Below are 21,084 nucleotides of genomic sequence, written 5' to 3'. Positions count from 1 at the left end.
GCGACTGACCCGTGCATGCTGCAGCTGAAACTCCACTATGGCCTGCTGCTGCTCGCACAGTCTGTCCAGCATATGCAAGGTGGAGTTCCACCTGGTGGGCACGTCGCATATGAGGCGGTGAGCGGGAAGGCCGAAGTTACGCTGTAGCGCAGACAGGCGAGCAGCGGCAGGGTGTGAACGCCGGAAGCGCGAACAGACGGCCCGCACTTTATGCAGCAGCTCTGACATGTCGGGGTAGTTGCGAATGAACTTCTGCACCACCAAATTCAGCACATGCGCCAGGCAAGGGATGTGCGTCAAACCGGCTAGTCCCAGAGCTGCAACGAGATTTCGCCCATTATCGCACACCACCAGGCCGGGCTTGAGGCTCACCGGCAGCAACCACTCGTCGGTCTGTTGTTCTATACCCCGCCACAACTCCTGTGCGGTGTGGGGCCTGTCCCCCAAACATATGAGTTTCAGAATGGCCTGCTGACGTTTACCCCGTGCTGTGCTGAAGTTGGTGGTGAAGGTGTGTGGCTGACTGGATGAGCAGGTGGAAGAAGAGGAGGAGACAGGAGGAGACAGGAGGCAAAGAATGTTGCCCTGCGATCCTTGGCGGCGGAAGGACGTGCGCCAAACAGCTCTCCGCCTGGGGCCCAGCCGCCACTACATTTACCCAGTGTGCAGTTAGGGAGATATAGCGTCCCTGGCCGTGCTTACTGGTCCACATATCTGTGGTTAGGTGGACCTTGCCACAGATGGCGTTGCGCAGTGCACACTTGATTTTATCGGACACTTGTTTGTGCAGGGAAGGCACGGCTCTCTTGGAGAAGTAGTGGCGGCTGGGAACAACATACTGTGGGACAGCAAGTGACATGAGCTGTTTGAAGCTGTGTGTGTCCACCAGCCTAAATGACAGCATTTCATAGGCCAGTAGTTTAGAAATGCTGGCATTCAGGGCCAGGGATCGAGGGTGGCTAGGTGGGAATTTACGCTTTCTCTCAAATGTTTGTGAGATGGAGAGCTGAATGCTGCCGTGTGACATGGTTGAGATGCTTGGTGACGCAGGTGGTGGTGTTGGTGGTACATCCCATGTTTGCTGGGCGGCAGGTGCCAACGTTCCTCCAGAAGCGGAGGCCGAGGCGGCGGCGGCAGCAGCAGCAGAAGAGGCGGAGGCGGCAGCAGCAGAAGAGGTAGCAGGGGGAGCCTGAGTGACTTCCTTGTTTTTAAGGTGTTTACTCCACTGCAGTTCATGCTTTGCATGCAGGTGCCTGGTCATGCAGGTTGTGCTAAGGTTCAGAACGTTAATGCCTCGCTTCAGGCTCTGATGGCACAGCGTGCAAACCACTCGGGTCTTGTCGTCAGCACATTGTTTGAAGAAGTGCCATGCCAGGGAACTCCTTGAAGCTGCCTTTGGGGTGCTCGGTCCCAGATGGCGGCGGTCAGTAGCAGGCGGAGTCTCTTGGCGGCGGGTGTTCTGATTTTGCCCACTGCTCCCTCTTTTGCTACGCTGTTGGCTCGGTCTCACCACTGCCTCTTCCTCCGTACTGTGAAAGTCAGTGGCACGACCTTCATTCCATGTGGGGTCTAGGACCTCATCGTCCCCTGCATCGTCTTCCACCCAGTCTTGATCCCTGACCTCCTGTTCAGTCTGCACACTGCAGAAAGACGCAGCAGTTGGCACCTGTGTTTCGTCATCATGAGAGACGTGCTGAGGTGGTATTCCCATGTCCTCATCATCAGGAAAAATAAGTGGTTGTGCGTTAGTGCATTCTATCTCTTCCACCCCTGGGGAAGGGCTAGGTGGATGCCCTTGGGAAACCCTGGCAGCAGAGTCTTCAAACAGCATAAGAGACTGCTGCATAACTTGAGGCTCAGACAGTTTCCCTGATATGCATGGGGGTGATGTGACAGACCGATGGGCTTGGTTTTCATGCGCCATCTGTGCGCTTTCTGCAGAAGACTGGGTGGGAGATAATGTGAACTTGCTGGATCCACTGTTGGCCACCCAATTGACTAATGCCTGTACCTGCTCAGGCCTTACCATCCTTAGAACGGCATTGGGCCCCACCAAATATCGCTGTAAATTCTGCTGGCTACTGGGACCTGAGGTAGTTGGTTCACTAGGACGTGTGGCTGTGGCAGAACGGCCACGTCCTCTCCCAGCACCAGAGGGTCCACTAACACCACCACGACCATGTCCGCGTCCCTTATTAGATGTTTCCTCCGTTGTTCCCGTTCACCACAATTTTGAGAATGGCAAATTTGGGAATGCTTTTTCAACCCAGAAAAAAGTGTGCTTTTACGGTCACTACAAATACCTTGACTAGCTAAAACAGTGCAGATTTGGTTGAATAGAGATGTGAGACCTGTTTTTTTTTTGCGCTGTGTGACAGGTATAGGTTTAATCACAGAATCACACTTCTATCAGCACGCCAGCGTGTGTCTTAGGTTTTTCTGAATGACACTATCAATAACTTCAATGTAAGATTTTCTTTTTGGGATAGATTTCAAGTAGGCCTCAAATACCACAAACTAGTTATTTTGAGAATGGCAAATTTGGGAATGCTTTTTCAACCCAGAAAAAAGTGTGCTTTTACGGTCAATACAAATAACTTGACCAGCTAAAATAGTACAGATTTGGTTGAATAGAAATGTCAGGTCTATTTTTTAGGCGCTGGGTGACAGGCTCAACTTGCCCCTGATGTAATATATGGCCAAAAAATAACCACACTGTTGATGGTTAAATGCACTTGGGTGACACCGGCTCAGCCTGCACCAGATGTAGTATATGGCCAAAAAATAATCAGACTGTTGATGGTTAAATGCACTTCGGTGACACAGGCTCAGCCTGCAGCTGATGTAGGATATAGCACAAAATAACCACACTATCGATGGTTAAATACACTTGGTGATAGCTCGTGCTGGCGCACCACAAGTCACAAAATGGCCGCCGATCACCCCAGAAAAAAAGTGATCTAAAAACGCTCTGGGCAGCCTCAAAAAAGTGAGCAAGTCAATAATAGCACTTCAATGATTCACAGCTGCAGATCGATCACAGAATGAAGTCTTTTGGAGGAGTTAATCTGCCTAATCTCGCCCTAACGTCGCAGCTGCAACCTCTGCCTATACTGATCATAGCAGAGTGACGTGCGGCGCTACGTGACTCCAGCTTAAATAGAGGCTGGGTCACATGGTGCACTGGCCAATCACAGCCATGCCAATAGTAGGCATGGCTGTGATGGCCTCTTGGGCCAAGTAGTATGACGCTTGTTGATTGGCTGCTTTGCAGCCTTTCAAAAAGCGCCAAGAAAGCGCCGAACACCGAACCCGGACTTTTACGAAAATGTTCGGGTCCGTGTCACGGACACCCCAAAATTCGGTACGAACCCGAACTATACAGTTCGGGTTCGTTCATCCCTATCCTGTAGTTCTCTTATCTACACACTGATCAATAGCAGCCAGAAAGTGGCCAACCATTTTAAGTCTAATAGAATGTTTTTTTACACTATTTTGGCATGCATTAACTCTTTCCAAGGAAAATGAAAAAACTACCACCACCAATGTAACTGTGTATATGATTATTTTTCTTCTCGCCTCATCTACTGCACCTTGCATGGAGATTATCCTCCTCATTCTCCCAGTCATGGACAGGAAGCTTAAAAAAGGACCACCTCCATGCTCACTTTAGTGTCTTCCTGTCCCTGCTAGGTGGGGTAGAGAAGCAGGCTGTGCTACAAGCATGTGGTACAGCAAAGAGAAATAGAAGCTTTCTAGGTGTGCATAATGCAGCTACACTATGGCTGTTACGGGACCTATCTTGGGCAAGTAGGTTCCCATTCTATGATGCCTGCCGCCAGTGTCGGACAGGGGTACCTAGGGCCCACCAGTAAAATTTATTTTGGGGGCCCACCATACGGATACATTCAAAAATAATAAATAATTTAACAAGTGTTTTATATGTACATCGGCTGGTTGAGGTGCTGTACATTGAATATATGTATGTAGTGCAGTAAGTCTACTGTGTTATGTGCCACTTGTGCGGGGGGTGGGAGACTAGGGGCCCAACTTGCTCAAGGGCCCACCGGGGGATTCCCTTGTACCCCTGTAGGCCAGTCCGAGCCTGCCTGCCGCTGCCTTTTTGTGCTCCCTTCGTGTGCCAGTGGAGGGAGTGGTTGTGCGGCAGCTGGACACAGGGAGTTCCTCTAGCTTCTTTGGCCTCCACTGCTCGATAGTTTTGGCTCCTGTTGGTGACTCTATCAGGGGGCCTGATGGGGCTGGCTTGCAGTTTAGGGAATGGCTTGCAGTTTAGGGAATAATATCAATGAACTTGAGGCTATAATGGCATCTGAGAATATAGATGTAGTGGCTGTTACTGAGATGTGGTTCAATGGGAGTAATGACTGGGATATAACAATACCAGTGTTCTCTATAAACGAAAGACAGAGAAGGCAAGAAGGGGGAGGGGTGGCCCTGTATGTAAAAGATAGCATAAAATCTAATTTAACCCCTTAAGGACTCCGCCCTATTTCACCTTAAGGCTGGGTTCAGACCTGAGCATATTTGATATGCGCGTTTAACACGCGTTTGTGTCGCACGTTTTTGTCGCGCGTTTTTGTCCATAGTCAACGCGCGTATTACGCGCGTTTGTGTGATTAACAGCAGTGTCCTATACTGCAAACGCGCGACAAAACGCCCAAAAGAAGCTAAAGAACTTTTTTGTGCGTAGGGCGTTTTTCAGCGCGTTCAAACGCGCTGTAAAACGCTCAAGTGAGAACCAGGGCCATAGGGAAGCATTGGTTTTCATGTGTTGAGCGTTTTACAGCGCGTTTGAACGCGCTGTAAAACGCTCAAGTGTGAACCCAGCCTAAGGACTTGGCCATTTTTTGCAAATCTGACCAGTGTCACTTTAAGTGCTGAGAACTTTAAAACGCTTTGACTTATCCAGGCCGTTCTGAGATTGTTTTTTCGTCACATATTGTACTTCATGACACTGATAAAATTGGGTAAAAAATTTTTTTTTTCCAAGTTTCAGTTTCTCTACTTCTGTAATACATAGTAATACCCCCAAAAATTGTGATGACTTTACATTCCCCATATGTCTACTTCATGTTTGTAGCATTTTGGGAATGATATATTTTATTTTTTGGGGATGTTACAAGGCTTAGAAGTTTACAAGCAAATCTTGAAATTTTTCTGAAATTTACAAAAACCCAATTTTTAGGGACCACTACAGGTCTTAAGTCACTTTGCGAGGCTTACATAATAGAAACCACCCAAAAAATGACCCCATTCTATAAATTACACCCCTCAAGGTATTCAAAACTGATTTTACAAACTTCGTTAACCCTTTAGGTGTTGCACAAGAGTTATTGGCAAATGGGGATAAAATTTGAGAATTTCATTTTTTTTGCCTAATTTTCCATTTTAACCCATTTTTTCCACTAACAAAGCAAGGGTTAACAGCCAAACAAGACTATCTTTATTGCCCTGACTCTGCCGTTTACAGAAACACCCCATATGTGGCCGTAAACTGCTGTACGGGCACCCGGCAGGGCATAGAGGGAAAGGTGCGCCGTATGGTTTTTGGAAGCCAGATTTTGCTGGACTGGTTTTTTGACACCATGTCCCATTTGAAGCCCCCCTAGAGTAGAAACTCCATAAAAGTGACCCCATCTAAGAAACTACACCCCTCAAGGTATTCAAAACTGATTTTACAAACTTTGTTAACCCTTTAGGTGTTGCACAAGATTTAATGGAAAATAGAGATACAATTTCAAAATTTCACTTTTTTGGCAGATTTTCCATTTTAATATATTTTTTCCAGTTACAAAGCAAGGATTAACAGCCAAACAAAACATTATTTATGGCCCTGATTCTGTAGTTTACAGAAACACCCCATATGTGGTCGTAAACCGCTGTACGGGCACACGGCAGGGCGCAGAAGGAAAGGAATGCCATACGGTTTTTGGAAGGCAGATTTTGCTGGACTGGTTATTTTGAAACCATGTCCCATTTGAAGCCCCCTGATGCACCCCTAGAGTAGAAACTCCAAAAAAGTGACCCCATTTTAGAAACTACGGGATAGGGTGGCAGTTTTGTTGGTACTAGTTTAGGGTACATATGATTTTTGGTTGCTCTATATTACACTTTTTTGTGCGGCAAGGTAACAAGAAATAGATTTTTTGGCACGTTTTTATTTTTTGTTATTTACAACATTCATCTGACAGGTTAGAACATGTGGTAATTTTATAGAGCAGGTTGTCATGGATGTGGCAATACCTAATATGTATACAATTTTTTTTATTTATGTAAGTTTTACACAATGATTTCATTTTTAAAACAAAAAAAATGTTTGTCTCCATAGTCTAAGAGCCATAGTTTTTTCAGTTTTTGGGCGATTATCTTAAGTAGGGTCTCATTTTTTGCGGGATGAGATGACTGTTTGATTGGCACTATTTTGGGGTGCATATGACTTTTTGATCGCTTGCTATTACACTTTTTGTGACATAAGATGACAAAAAATGGCTTTTTTTACAGTTTTTATTTTTATTTTTTTACGGTGGTCACCTGAGGGGTTAGGTCATGTGATATTTTTATAGAGCCGGTCGATATGGACACGTCGATGCCTAATATGTATACTTTTTTTTTATTTAAGTTTTACACAATGATTTCATTTTTGAAACAAAAAAAATCATGTTTTAGTGTTTCCATAGTCTAAGAGTCATAGTTTTTTCAGTTTTTGGGCGATTTATCTTGGGTAGGGTATGATTTTTGCGGGATGAGATGACTGTTTCATTGGTACTATTTTGGCGTACATGCAACTTTTTTGATCACTTTTATTACCTATTTTGGGAAGTAAGGTGGGCAAAATTTCAATTTTCTCATAGTTTTTATTTTTTTATTTTTATGGCGTTCACCGTGCGGGGAAAGTAACATGACCGTTTTATAGATCAGGTCGTTACGGACGCGGCGATACCTAATATGTGTAGTGTATTTTATTTTTTTATTTTTTTTATTCAGTGATAAATGTGGTTTTTTTTTATCTTAACTTTTTTCACTTTTTTTTACATTTTTATTTTTTTTGACCCAGACCCACTTGGTTCTTGAAGATCCAGTGGGTCTGATGTCTGTATAATACAGTACAATATATATTGTACTGTACTGTATTTTACTTACACTTTGTCTGAACAGATCTCTGCCTTTAGCACAGATCTCTTCAGCCCCATGGACAGCAGGATGCCTGAGACTGCGTCCTGTTGCCATGGGAACCTTCCCCGTCTGTTCAGTAGTGATCAGAACTGCGCAGACGGGGAAGGGTAAAGACGGGGGTGTCGGGGGGCTGTCTGGGGGCTCTCTCCCTCTCCCATCGGGGGGCTGCAAAGGCACAGCAGCCCCCCGATGGGAGAGGGAGGGAGCTCCCTGAGCTGTTAACCTTTTCCATACAGCGGTCCGTACGGACCGCTGTATGGAAAGGGTTAAACGGTTGACATCGCGTCACCGATGTCAGCCGTTTATACCAGGGTGTCAGCAATGTGCTGACACCCTGGTATAACCACTAGAAGCCAACGATTATTCAAGGGGAGGCGGGCGGGGGATCGCGATCCCGCCTGCCGCACCACCCTCACCGCCTGCGACACCCCCCCTGCACCACCCGCCCACATAATATCATTCAGAAGTGCAAAGGGGGTTAATAAAACGTAATTTCGGGCGTTTTAAAGTTTGATCCCCGTGGTCTCTGAATTGACCTGCGGTTTGCTGCGATCGCCGATACGGGGGGGGTCACATGACCCCCCCCCCCCTGCGTTGTTACGGGATGCCGGCTGAATGATTTCAGCCGGCATCCCGTTCGGATTAACCCCCGGGGCGCCGCAATCCTATTTTAAACTCATGACGTACCGGTACGTCATGGGTCCTTAAGGACTCGGGACCCATGCCGTACCGATACGTCCTAAGTCCTTAAGGGATTAATACAAGTTAGCGAGACTAATTTAGTCAGTTTGGGTTACCTTGTAGCTTGATAATCGTAAGGTAACTCGTGTAGACCACCTAGCCCAGTCAAAGAATTAGATGATCTACTAGTTGAGGAAATGGCTAAAATGACATTGAAGGGGGAAGTTATCATTATGGGAGACTTTAATCTTCCTGATGTAAACTAGAAAACCAAAATAGCTAGTTCTGCCAGGAGTACAGATAGTCTAAATTCCCTACTGGGATTATCTCTACAGAAAGTAGTTGAGGGGCCAACCCGGAAGGAGGCCCTTTTAGATTTAGTATTCACAAATGGTGATTTGGTATCTGATATTACTGTAGGGGAAAGCTTGGGATCTAGTGATCACCAGTCAGTTTGGTTTATTATAAGTACAGTGACTGAGTCACACCACACAAAAACAAAAGTTTTAGATTTTAGAAAAACTGACTTTTCTAAAATTAGATTAGTGGTATAAGAGTCCCTATCAGATTGGAACAGTTTCATTGGAGTCCAGGACAAATGGGACTACTTAAAAGTGGCATTATTGAAGGCAACAAAAAATTGCATTAGGCTCATCAGTAAAAGGAAGAGACCACTGTGGTACTCAGCAGAAGTGGCCAAAATCATTAAAAACAAAGATAGCATTTAGTAATTATAAAAAAAAAAAAGAGGATGACAGGCAAATTTTGTTGAATGGATTAGGCAGTGGCTGAGTGACAGACAACAGAGGGTTGTAGTCAATGGAGTTGCAATGAGCAGGACACTGGGTCAGTTGGGGCTGCTATGCAGTGGGTCAGGTTTAGATGTAAATAAGTTTGTGACGCCAGTTGCAGCTTGCGCAGGTACCATAGAAGGGCCCTTTAAGATGGTATGAGCACACGTACTAGGTTAGGAATGCCAGAGGGGGGTATTGTCTCTGTATTGTGTCAACGGTGTCTCCTACCTGTAGTACGGCTGGACTCCAGTATCCTGGCTCACATGCAACTAAATTGATTGCTGTAAATAGGAGTAATGGAGGAATGATGGAATTCCACACAGAAAAGGGGGTCCAACTTGTCTTTACTTGATGTTATATATGCAGCTTTAGATCCATACAATGTTACAGCTTTAGTATAGGATCCCAGCAGGTGTTGGCAATGTGTGGCAGAGATATAGATAGATAGATAGATAGATAGATAGAATAAATGAAATCCGCAGCACATCCAGGTAGTGAACAAGTGAAAGAAGCTTTAATCACCAAGCATGCGACGTTTCAATCCTCTCAATGGGATTTTTCTCAAGCAGTGACATAGTGGGCAGTGCATAGTACATATTTAAACACATTGACATAATCAAACAATCAATGAGTAAAATACAATCATTTACAGTAATATGTTAAAAAAAATCATGACAACAGCAGTGTTATCATTACAAAATAGCATTTCATGAAATTACATACAGTGTTACAGTGCAGGCAATACCCGTATCAAATCCAACATACAGTGTACAGGCAAAATACTTTAATAACAATCATAATTAATTCAGGTGTATGTCATTATAATAACCAAAATGTGCAGGTGTACCTCAGTTGAATGATGAGTTAGATCACAGGAGTGTGCGATGGAATCAGAACACATGGGTCACGGCGTCTCAGACATACCAGTGAGCATGTCTCAAGGACCTTCCTGGGGATTCCGATCACATGATCACCCATTCTGTTCATTCGATGTAATGCGCATGTCGCAGGACCTGTGAGCATGTGGTCGCAGGACCTGTGAGCATGTGATCACTCCTCCGGTCATGTGTTCAAGTCAATCATCCGGTCATGTGCTTCAATGTGTCACATGATCGGAATAGACGAACTTGAAGATTCAAGTGTTCAGTGGTATTCAGAACACATAGGAAAGCATGATTAAACAGATCTATTTCCAAAAATCATTATAAGGGACATATATATAGCACCTAAAGTAAGTTATGAATACCCAAAGTATACAGAAATATGTAGTTTTAAAAAACATCATGAGATTATGTAGGCAGGCATAAGAAGTAGCAAAGTACATATGGCAGTGTGGGAACCTGGTACAGGATCGTCGCCGCCCCAGGCGCATCAAATCACATGGACAGTGTCATTCATGAGTCACCCATCAATCAGGGAGAAAAAATAACTGTATACAACTGGAAGTACCATTGTTGTGTACAGGAAAGCTATATGTACTAAGCGGGAGTACCGCCGCTTTCCTTGCTATATAAGGACTTAGTTTATTAGTTGTTAAATAGCCCCCTAGTCTAGACGAGGACTTCAGTGTATGCGACTTATGTGGTTATCACAAAGTCCCAACCTGACTTGTGCCCCCTGCCCGTTGGATACCATCCCTGGAAATCCAACATGGCAGACCCGGGATCATCCTCTAGATTCCAGGGGCACATTGGTATATACCCATAGAACATATCAATCCTCTCCCCGAGACTGATGGCTCAAAAGGCCTGTCCATATGTAAATCCGAGCACATGGGTATAGCAACCAAACCATCCCAGGTATTCCAACATCACCTGTGTATAATCACATGCCTGCATACAAATCAAAAAAAAAAAAGGAAAAAAGTGTCAAGGAAATCAATATATCAGTGCACCTGTACGGAGAACAATCATATGTCATGCAATGCATAAGACATGACCGTATAACCTACTGTGCACAGAAAAATGATCTCACCAATCTTGTTAAAAAGACATCTTTTTCTAAAGAAAAAGCAAATATAATTGTATAGAGCACTAAAATAAAAGGTGTGTGTGTGTGTATATATATATATATATATAGGTCCCATCATGATCCAGTGGATGAATCTTCCAGCGCTCACCCTTTATTGTGGGTACACACAATATTCACCATAATCCTGAGGGTAATAAAAACAATGTATAAGAACACCTTGTTGTATAAACAAGGGGCACAACCACTTAAAACTCACCATAGGGGCAGGCGAGCAGAATCATGAGCACAATCACCTAGGACAATAACCAGGGCCTATAATCAACATTCAATCCCTGTGGTCTTAAAGTATTAAGTTTAGCAATCCATCGCATCTCACATTTTTTGAGAAGGGCAAGTCTGTTCCCACCCCTCCGTGGTGTAGGGATATGGTCAACCAGCATACATTTAAGGTCCCGCTCCTTATGGTCCATGTCAGTAAAATGCTTCGGGACTGGAAGATCCATCCTTTTTTTACGGATGGTGTATCGATATTGATTCTACTTTTAAAATCCAGTGAAGTTTCCCCAATGTATAATAACTGACATGGACACCAAAGGATATATATAACAAAAGAGGATTCACATGTCAAAGTGCTTGATGTAATACTTCTTCTGCGTACGTAGATGCAGAAAAAAACTGCCTTTTTGCATGTATCGACAATTAATACAATTTAAGCATGGAAAGCTACCCAATTTGGGACTACGCAGAAAGGTTTGGCCTAACTCCTTTTGTGTACCTATGTCAGAAAGAATCAATCTGTCTTTAAGGTTCCTAGTTCTTTTGTATGACATGAGGGGAGGGAGATGAAATTCCTCAATCCCCTCATGACCACTTTTCAGAACTGGCCAGTGTTTCAGGATGATTTGCCGAATGTGTGTACTATCTTCTGTGTACGTAGTTACCAGAGGAATTCTCTTGCTTTGTCACCATTTTTATTTTTCTTAGTAAGAAGCTCCGTACGTGTTTTGTATTGTATAGAGTTAAGATGTTGTATAAGTAAAGTTACAGGATAGTCCCTATCTATGAAGGACTGTGTCATACATTTGAGAGTGTCCGATAATTCATTATTATTACTGACTATACGTTTGGCGCGGTAAAACTGACTCATGGGAAGGGATTTGACCATGTCCCTGGGATGTGAACTGTTGTACCTCAATAACGTGTTGCGATTGGTGGGCTTAGAGTATAAGCCCGTCGATAGCACACGATCATGTAAGGTCACAACAGTGTCCAAAAAATGTAATTGTTCACATGAGTGTTCCAACGTAAATTTGATATCAGAATCAATAGTATTCAAAAATTGAAAAAACTCAATAAGAGCCTCCTCTGAACCTGTCCAAATCAAAAAAATGTCATCTATGTATCGCCACCACCTCAGAACATGTCGGAAGTGGGGCGATACATAGATGTGTGTCTCCTCGAGGAAGGAGACCGCCATGTTGGCAGAAGTGGGGGCCACATTGGACCCCATGGCGGTCCCCTTCCTCTGGAGATAAAAATGATCCCCAAATAAAAAATAGTTGCAAGTCAGCACCAAATGTAGGAGTTGTATTAAAAAGTCTTGGCATTCAGTTGAAAAAGTGGACTGAGATAATGCCTTGGTAACTACCTCAATCCCAAAGGTGTGTCTGATTGAGGTGTATAGGCTAGTGATATCTAGCGATGCTAGAATCACATCAGATGTCAAAGAAACCTCAGCCAACTTATTCAAAAAGTCTGAAGTGTCTTGGATATAGGACTGGGCTGACAGTGCATATTGTCTCAATATTCTATCCAAAAAGATAGAAATATTGGACAGCAGGGAACCGCGACCAGACACGATTGGTCTACCCGGAGGGGTTTTGAGACATTTATGTATCTTGGGCAATAGGTACAAGAGGGGTGTGATGGGATGTGAGACAGAAAGGAAGGTTCTGAGCTTATCATCAATGATGCCCGCAGTGCTGGCTTCCTGTAGTAAGCTCTGAATCCTCCTTTCAATGTCCCATTTGGGATCAGTGTGTAGTTTTTGGTACACCTCGCAATCCTCCAACTGTCAGTTGGCCTCTGCGATATATTGATGAGTGTCCATGACCACAATCGCGCCGCCCTTGTCGGCAGGCTTAATGGTGAGACTGTGGTCATGGACTAACTCATCAACAGCACGCCACTCAGTCTGTGTGATATTGGGGTGCAAAAACCTTTTCTTTTCATTCAACTTAAGTATATTAACATCTTTCATTACCGCATCAACAAATAAATCAATTGCAGGAGAAGACGCCGGTGGAATAAACTCACTTTTGTTAAATAAATTGTAATCACTCAGTTTCAATTCAGTGTTAGTACATATATTTGTCTTAGTTGGATGTGTTGAAAACCAGGTTCTAAGCTTCAGCCTACGGAAAAACTGATAAAGATCAGCTTCTAATTGTAACCAGTCCGTATTGCTATTAGGCCAACCGACAGTTGGAGGATTGCGAGGTGTACCAAAAACTACACACTGATCCCAAATGGGACATTGAAAGGAGGATTCAGAGCTTACTACAGGAAGCCAGCACTGCGGGCATCATTGATGATAAGCTCAGAACCTTCCTTTCTGTCTCACATCCCATCACACCCCTCTTGTACCTATTGCCCAAGATACATAAATGTCTCAAAACCCCTCCGGGTAGACCAATCGTGTCTGGTCGCGGTTCCCTGCTGTCCAATATTTCTATCTTTTTGGATAGAATATTGAGACAATATGCACTGTCAGCCCAGTCCTATATCCAAGACACTTCAGACTTTTTGAATAAGTTGGCTGAGGTTTCTTTGACATCTGATGTGATTCTAGCATCGCTAGATATCACTAGCCTATACACCTCAATCAGACACACCTTTGGGATTGAGGTAGTTACCAAGGCATTATCTCAGTCCACTTTTTCAACTGAATGCCAAGACTTTTTAATACAACTCCTACATTTGGTGCTGACTTGCAACTATTTTTTATTTGGGGATCATTTTTATCTCCAGAGGAAGGGGACCGCCATGGGGTCCAATGTGGCCCCCACTTCTGCCAACATGGCGGTCTCCTTCCTCGAGGAGACACACATCTATGTATCGCCCCACTTCCGACATGTTCTGAGGTGGTGGCGATACATAGATGACATTTTTTGATTTGGACAGGTTCAGAGGAGGCTCTTATGGAGTTTTTTCAATTTTTGAATACTATTGATTCTGATATCAAATTTACGTTGGAACACTCATGTGAACAATTACATTTTCCCATATCATCACCATGACGGCCACAAGGAGATTGACCCATGACCTCTGTGGGGGCAGGAAACAGAGAAGAGGTTAAATTGCCCCCTCCCACCACCACACCTCAGTGTTCCTGTCCCCACTGTGGCCAGGGTCAGAGAAGAGTCTCCCTGCGGTCGGCAGGGAGATGAAGATAGGAAATAGTCTCCTTTTTTATTTTTCTTTGTCTCCAGGAGGTCCGAGGACGGTCTCCTGGTTACCTGAAGCTCATCGGAGCTCCCCCAGTCCGCCGGCGGCCGCGTGCTTATGCTGGGCTGGGGGATATCGGGAGGCCTCGCTCCGGCTGGTCTGGAGCCTGCTCCCGGGCCGCAATCTCCTCCTCCTCCTCCCCTGTGGGTCGGGCTGGTGCGGCCGGCGTGTGCGCACGCCGACGTCAGTGACGTCACTTCCGGGTTCGGTCATGTGACGCAACCCGGAAGTAAAGCGCAGGAGGCTGAGCAGTTTGAATAAAAGGCGGGACGGCCAGGGGAACGCTGATCTGAGGTCTGTGAGTACTGCAATTGCTTTGCTTGAGAATATGTCAGGTCCTGAGATACAAACTGTTATGGAGCTTGATGCCCCCTCTCTGCCTCCTGTAAGTATCCCTCTGGGGGTCCGCTTTTCTTATAGCACTGTATTTTTACTAGGCCTATTTCTGATGCCTCTATTCCATATCTATTTCAGGCTAAAGAGGCGCAAAAAAAGTTTAATAAACCTCCTCGCTGCATCTCTTGTGCTAAAAGACTGCCTGAGGGATATGGAAAGAAGCTGTGTAAAGCATGTATTTCTGATGTGGTCCAGCAGGAACAGTCGTCCCTTATGGAGAATATCAGATCTGTGGTTCAGGAAGAAATTAGGGCCGCTAGAGTTGCTCAGTCTGATCCCCAGGACGAGCCCTCTCGCAAGCGTCCGCGTTCTAGGATCATTACCTCTGGATCCGAGGATGCCGACGATAAAGCCTCCACTTCCATGCAGTGGGAGGATGATCTCTCTCTCTCTGAAGGAGAAATATACGAAAATAATAAGAAATTTTATTTTTCCTCTGAAGAGATGAGTGACTTATTAAAGGCAGTCAGAACAACAATGGGGATTGAGGAAACCCCTAGGTCCTTATCCATTCAGGACGAAATGTTCGGGGGACTCAAGGTGAAAAAATCCAGGGTCTTCCCCATAAACGAACACGTTAGACAAATGATTCTGGAGGAATGGTCAGAACCAGAAAAACGTTTGGGGATTTCCAAAGAATTTAAAAATCGACTGTTGTTCGACCCCTCTCAGTCTAAGTTGTTCGACGAGACCCCTAAAATAGATGTGCAGGTGGCGAAGGTTAATAAAAAAACTGCCCTGCCGTTTGAGGATGCCGCCCAATTGAAAGACGCTATGGAGCGGAAGGCAGATGCCCTTTTAAGGAAAGCTTGGGAGGCCTCCATGTTTAACATCAAGACCAACATCGCAGCAACGTCTGTCGCCAGGTCTATGTACTTATGGTTAGGAGAGCTTGAGAACCACCTAAGCAGTAAGACCTCCAGGGAAGAAATCTTGCAGTCCATCCCGCTACTTAAATCAGCTACGGGGTTCCTGGCAGATGCATCGGCTGAGTCTATTAGATTCTGCGCTAAGGAGGCAGGGCTTTCCAATGCAGCTCGTCGGGCTTTGTGGATGAAGTCTTGGTCGGGCGATAGAGTTTCTAAACAGAAGTTAATATCTATCCCCTTTTCAGGAGAATATGTATTCGGGCCGGTCCTAGACGAAATTCTTGAGAAAGCGGCCGATAAGAAGAAGGGATTCCCTGAGGAAAGGTCCTTTAGAAAGAACCAGTCCTTTTGGTCTTACGGTGGACAAAACAAGTCTGTTAGAGGGAAAGGCAAGTCAGGCCGCTGGTCTTATCCCAAAGGGGGTAGAGGGAGAGGCTTCCTCCTCAAGCCCCAATCCAAATTCGAGGACAAACAATGACGCCATTGTAGGGGGGAGACTGAAGGATTTTCTGGGTCCATGGTCTCTAACATCAAGAAATCCCTGGGCCTTGGATATCATTCGGCAAGGTTACAGGATCGAGTTCACCTCTCTCCCCCCTCCAAGATTCGTCGTCACAAAGATGCCTACCAGATTCTCCAACCTAAATATTTTTCAAGGAGTCCAGGACTTGGTGAAGAAGGGTGCAGTAATCCCAGTTCCGGCGTCTCAACGAGGTCAAGGGTACTATTCAACCCTATTCTTAGTAAGGAAAAAGGAAGGAGACTTCCGGACCATCATAAACTTGAAACAACTGAACAAGTTTATTCTTTACAGAAAGTTCAAGATGGAGTCTCTCAGATCAATAGTACCATTGATAAAGCTAGGGGCATTTATGTGCTCGGTCGACCTGAAGGACGCCTATCTGCACGTCCCCATTCACCCAGATCACCAGAGGTTTCTAAGATTTGCTATCCTAGATCCTTCCAATCGGATTCGTCATTTCCAATTTATAGCACTACCCTTTGGGATTTCAGACGCTCCAAGGCTTTTCACCAAATTAGTGATAGAGATGATAGCCCCACTCAGACAGGAAGGGTTAAATATAGTGCCATATCTGGACGACTTTCTAATTATAGCAGACTCAAAGGAACTCCTGCTATCGGACTTGGAAATATTTCTGTCCCGCCTGTCTCAACTAGGATGGATAGTGAACGAATCCAAGTCAATGTTGGTTCCATCCGAGAAGGTGAGGTTCCTGGGAGTTACTCTGGACTCCGTAACTCAGTCAACCTTCCTTCCACAGAGCAAGGTCCAGTCCCTGATAAACAAGGTGAGGCACTTCCAACGCCGGAAAGGATGTTCAGTGAGGGAAGCAATGAGCCTACTCGGCCTCCTAACCTCCTGTATACCTTCTGTCGAGTGGGCACAGGCTCACTGCCGAGTGATCCAGAACTGGCTATTGTCCCACTGGAACAAGAAGGGCTCTCTGGACTCCAAACTTCCAATTTCAGGATCAGTAAAGAGCTCTCTCTCATGGTGGATGAAGGAGAAGAACCTTTCCCAGGGAGTCCCATGGATCAAATCGCCCTCAATTACCATCTTCACGGATGCCAGCCAATCCGGTTGGGGAGCGAAAATCGACAAAGCCTATTTCCAGGGTACGTGGAAGCATCTGATATCTGCCCAATCCTCAAATTTCAGGGAGCTGTATGCGGTAAGAGAAGCTCTACTCTCCGCCAGACAGTTGATAAGGAATCAGCATGTGAAGGTCCTATCGGACAATGTGACCGTGGTCTCCTACTTGAAACACCAGGGAGGTACTCGATCAAAGAAGCTCCAGAGTATCTCAGAGGAAATCTTCTTCTTTGCAGAGAAAGAACTAAAATCCATCTCAGCAATGCACCTGAAGGGGTCCCAGAATCTAGAAGCGGACTTTTTGAGCAGACAAGTGGTAGATCATACAGAGTGGGCACTGAATCCAGAGGTCTTCAATATGCTAACCCAGAGATGGGGGCTTCCTACAATAGACCTGTTCGCATCAAGGAGAAATACGAAAGTTCAAACATTCTGCTCCCTAAATGCAGGAGATCATCCCTGGAGGATAGATGCCTTCTCCCTAAAATGGTGCTGGGATCTAGGGTACGCATTCCCTCCGTTGCCTCTCATCCCGAGGGTCATTCAGAAGATTCAGGAGGGGAGAACCACAGTAATATTGATCGCCCCGTTCTGGCCGAAGAGAAGTTGGTTCGCTCCTCTATTGAAACTAGCAAATAGACGAACCAGTGAGACTCCCACTCAGAGGGGACATCCTATACCAGGGTCCTTTGCTGCATCCTCATCCGGAGTTCCTGAAGCTCACGGCTTGGATCCTGAGGTCTCCCTCTTAAGGTCTCAGGGCCTGTCAGACAAAGTTATAGCCACCCTGAGATGTTCAAGGAAAAAAGTAACTTCCGCAATATACTTGAAGATCTGGAAAAGGTTCTGTTCATGGTCGGGCGAAGAGAATCCAAATTTCGTAGGGCCTAATATCCAGAAAATTCTGGAATTTCTACAAAAAGGTCTGGACATGGGCCTCTCTCCATCCACCTTAAAAGTTCAGATTTCGGCATTAAGCGCTTTCTTTGACGCCGACCTGGCAGACCATAGATGGGTCAAACGATTCATACGAGCTGCCCGCAGACTTAGACCCACGCTAAGATCCCGCAGCCCAACCTGGGACTTAAATTTAGTTCTCAACAACCTTATGTGTTCCCCATTTGAGCCATTGGAGAGTTGTTCAATTAGATTGCTTTCCTTCAAAACTGCTTTCCTTATAGCAATTACCTCTGCCAAGAGACTGGGAGAAATTCAAGCTCTCTCCATTAGGGAACCATACCTTACCATCACTGAGGATAAGATTGTGCTTAAACTAGACCCAGGTTTCCTGCCAAAGGTAGCCTCAGACCGCAACAGAGGCCAAGAGATCCTCCTTCCATCCTTTTTCAACAATCCCAAGGATCAGGAGGAAGAGAAATTTCATTTCCTTGATGTTAGGCGTACAGTCCTTAGATACTTAGAAGCCACTAGGGACTTCAGGAAGTCTGACAGCCTGCTTGTCCAATTTGCTGGAAAGAATAAAGGATCCAAGGTCTCAAAATCCTCCATTGCAAGATGGATTAAAGACACTATTACCCTTTGCTATAAGAATCAGAATCTGGATCCTCCTTCCAATATTAGAGCTCACTCTACCAGAGCTGTCTCCACTACTTTTGCTGAAAGAGCAGGGGCCTCCCTGGATGATATATGCAGGGCCGCCTCCTAGTCTAGTATTCACACATTTGTGAAACATTACCGTTTGGATTTATCTGGAACCTCTGGCCTCTCCTTTGGTCGGAAGGTTCTCCAAGCGGTTGCCCCCACCCTTAAAAAATAATTTTATAACTCTCCTTGTGGCCGTCATGGTGATGATATGGGAAAACCGGAATTAGACTTACCGGTAATTCAGTTTCCATGAAATCACCATGACGGCCCATATATTCCCTCCCTTTCTTTTAAGTTCTTTTCACCGGTATTTTCTGGTATGATGTAATACTGGGAAATACTAAGACACTTCTGGCACTTGATATCTTTGGAACACTGAGGTGTGGTGGTGGGAGGGGGCAATTTAACCTCTTCTCTGTTTCCTGCCCCCACAGAGGTCATGGGTCAATCTCCTTGTGGCCGTCATGGTGATTTCATGGAAACTGAATTACCGGTAAGTCTAATTCCGGTTTTTTGGACACTGTTGTGACCTTACATGATCGTGTGCTATCGACGGGCTTATACTCTAAGCCCACCGATCGCAACACGTTATTGAGGTACAACAGTGCACATCCCAGGGCCATGGTCAAATCCCTTCTCTTGAGTCAGTTTTACCGCGCCAAACGTATAGTCAGCAATAATAATGAATTATCGGACACTCTCAAATGTATGACATGAGGGGATTGAGGAATTTCATCTCCCTCCCCTCATGTCATACAAAAGAACTAGGAACCTTAAAGACAGATTGATTCTTTCTGACATAGGTACACAAAAGGAGTTGGGCCAAACCTTTCTGCGTAGTCCCAAATTGGGTAGCTTTCCATGCTTAAATTGTATTAATTGTCGATACATGCAAAAAGGCAGGTTTTTTTCTGCATCCACGTACGCAGAAGAAGTATTACATCAAGCACTTTTTGACATGTGAATCCTCTTTTGTTATATATATATCCTTTGGTGTCCATGTCAGTTATTATACATTGGGGAAACTTCACTGGATTTTAAAAGTAGAATCAATCAACATCGATACACCATCCGTAAAAAAAGGATGGATCTTCCAGTCCCGAAGCATTTTACTGACATGGACCATAAGGAGCGGGACCTTAAATGTATGCTGGTTGACCATATCCCTACACCACGGAGGGGTGGGAACAGACTTGCCCTTCTCAAAAAATGTGAGATGCGATGGATTGCTAAACTTAATACTTTAAGACCACAGGGATTGAATGTTGATTATAGGCCCTGGTTATTGTCCTAGGTGATTGTGCTCATGATTCTGCTCGCCTGCCCCTATGGTGAGTTTTAAGTGGTTGTGCCCCTTGTTTATACAACAAGGTGTTCTTATACATTGTTTTTATTACCCTCAGGATTATGGTGAATATTGTGTGTACCCACAATAAAGGGTGAGCGCTGGAAGATTCATCCACTGGATCATGATGGGACCTATATATATATATATATATATATATATATATATACACACACACACACACACACACACACCTTTTATTTTAGTGCTCTATACAATTATATTTGCTTTTTCTTTAGAAAAAGATGTCTTTTTAACAAGATTGGTGAGATCATTTTTCTGTGCACAGTAGGTTATACGGTCATGTCTTATGCATTGCATGACATATGATTGTTCTCCGTACAGGTGCACTGATATATTGATTTCCTTGACACTTTTTTCCTTTTTTTTTTTTTGATTTGTATGCAGGCATGTGATTATACACAGGTGATGTTGGAATACCTGGGATGGTTTGGTTGCTATACCCATGTGCTCGGATTTACATATGGACAGGCCTTTTGAGCCATCAGTCTCGGGGAGAGGATTGATATGTTCTATGGGTATATACCAATGTGCCCCCGGAATCTAGAGGATGATCCCGGGTCTGCCATGTTGGATTTTCAGGGATGGTATCCAACGGGCAGGGGGACAAGTCAGGTTGGGACTTTGTGATAACCACATAAGTCGCATACACTGAAGTCCTCGTCTAGACTAGGGGGCTATTTAACAACTAATAAACTAAGTCCTTATATAGCAAGGAAAACGGCGGTACTCCCGCTTAGTACATATAGCTTTCCTGTACACAACAATGGTACTTCCAGTTGTATACAGTTATTTTTTTTCTCCCTGATTGATGGGTGACTCATGAATGACACTGTCCATGTGATTTGATGCGCCTGGGGCGGCGACGATCCTGTACCAGGTTCCCACACTGCCATATGTACTTTGCTACTTCTTATGCCTGCCTACATAATCTCATGATGTTTTTTAAAACTACATATTTCTGTATACTTTGGGTATTCATAACTTACTTTAGGTGCTATATATATCCCTTATAATGATAAGTTTTTCTATATGTTCGTCTATTCCGATCATGTGACACATTGAAGCACATGACCGGATGATTGA

At 44.7% G+C, this 21,084-nt stretch overlaps 1 protein-coding gene across 1 annotated transcript in view; it reads left to right on the top strand.

Annotated features, from left to right (window-relative positions):
- LOC121001206 (maternal DNA replication licensing factor mcm6) overlaps positions 1-21,084 on the top strand; it is a 197,291-nt gene that overhangs the window by 9,731 nt on the left and 166,476 nt on the right. The window lies entirely within an intron of this gene.

The sequence above is a fragment of the Bufo bufo genome, chromosome 5, assembly GCF_905171765.1.
Source record: "Bufo bufo chromosome 5, aBufBuf1.1, whole genome shotgun sequence".
Lineage (NCBI taxonomy): Eukaryota > Metazoa > Chordata > Amphibia > Anura > Bufonidae > Bufo > Bufo bufo.
This window is presented reverse-complemented; position numbering and strand designations above follow the sequence as displayed.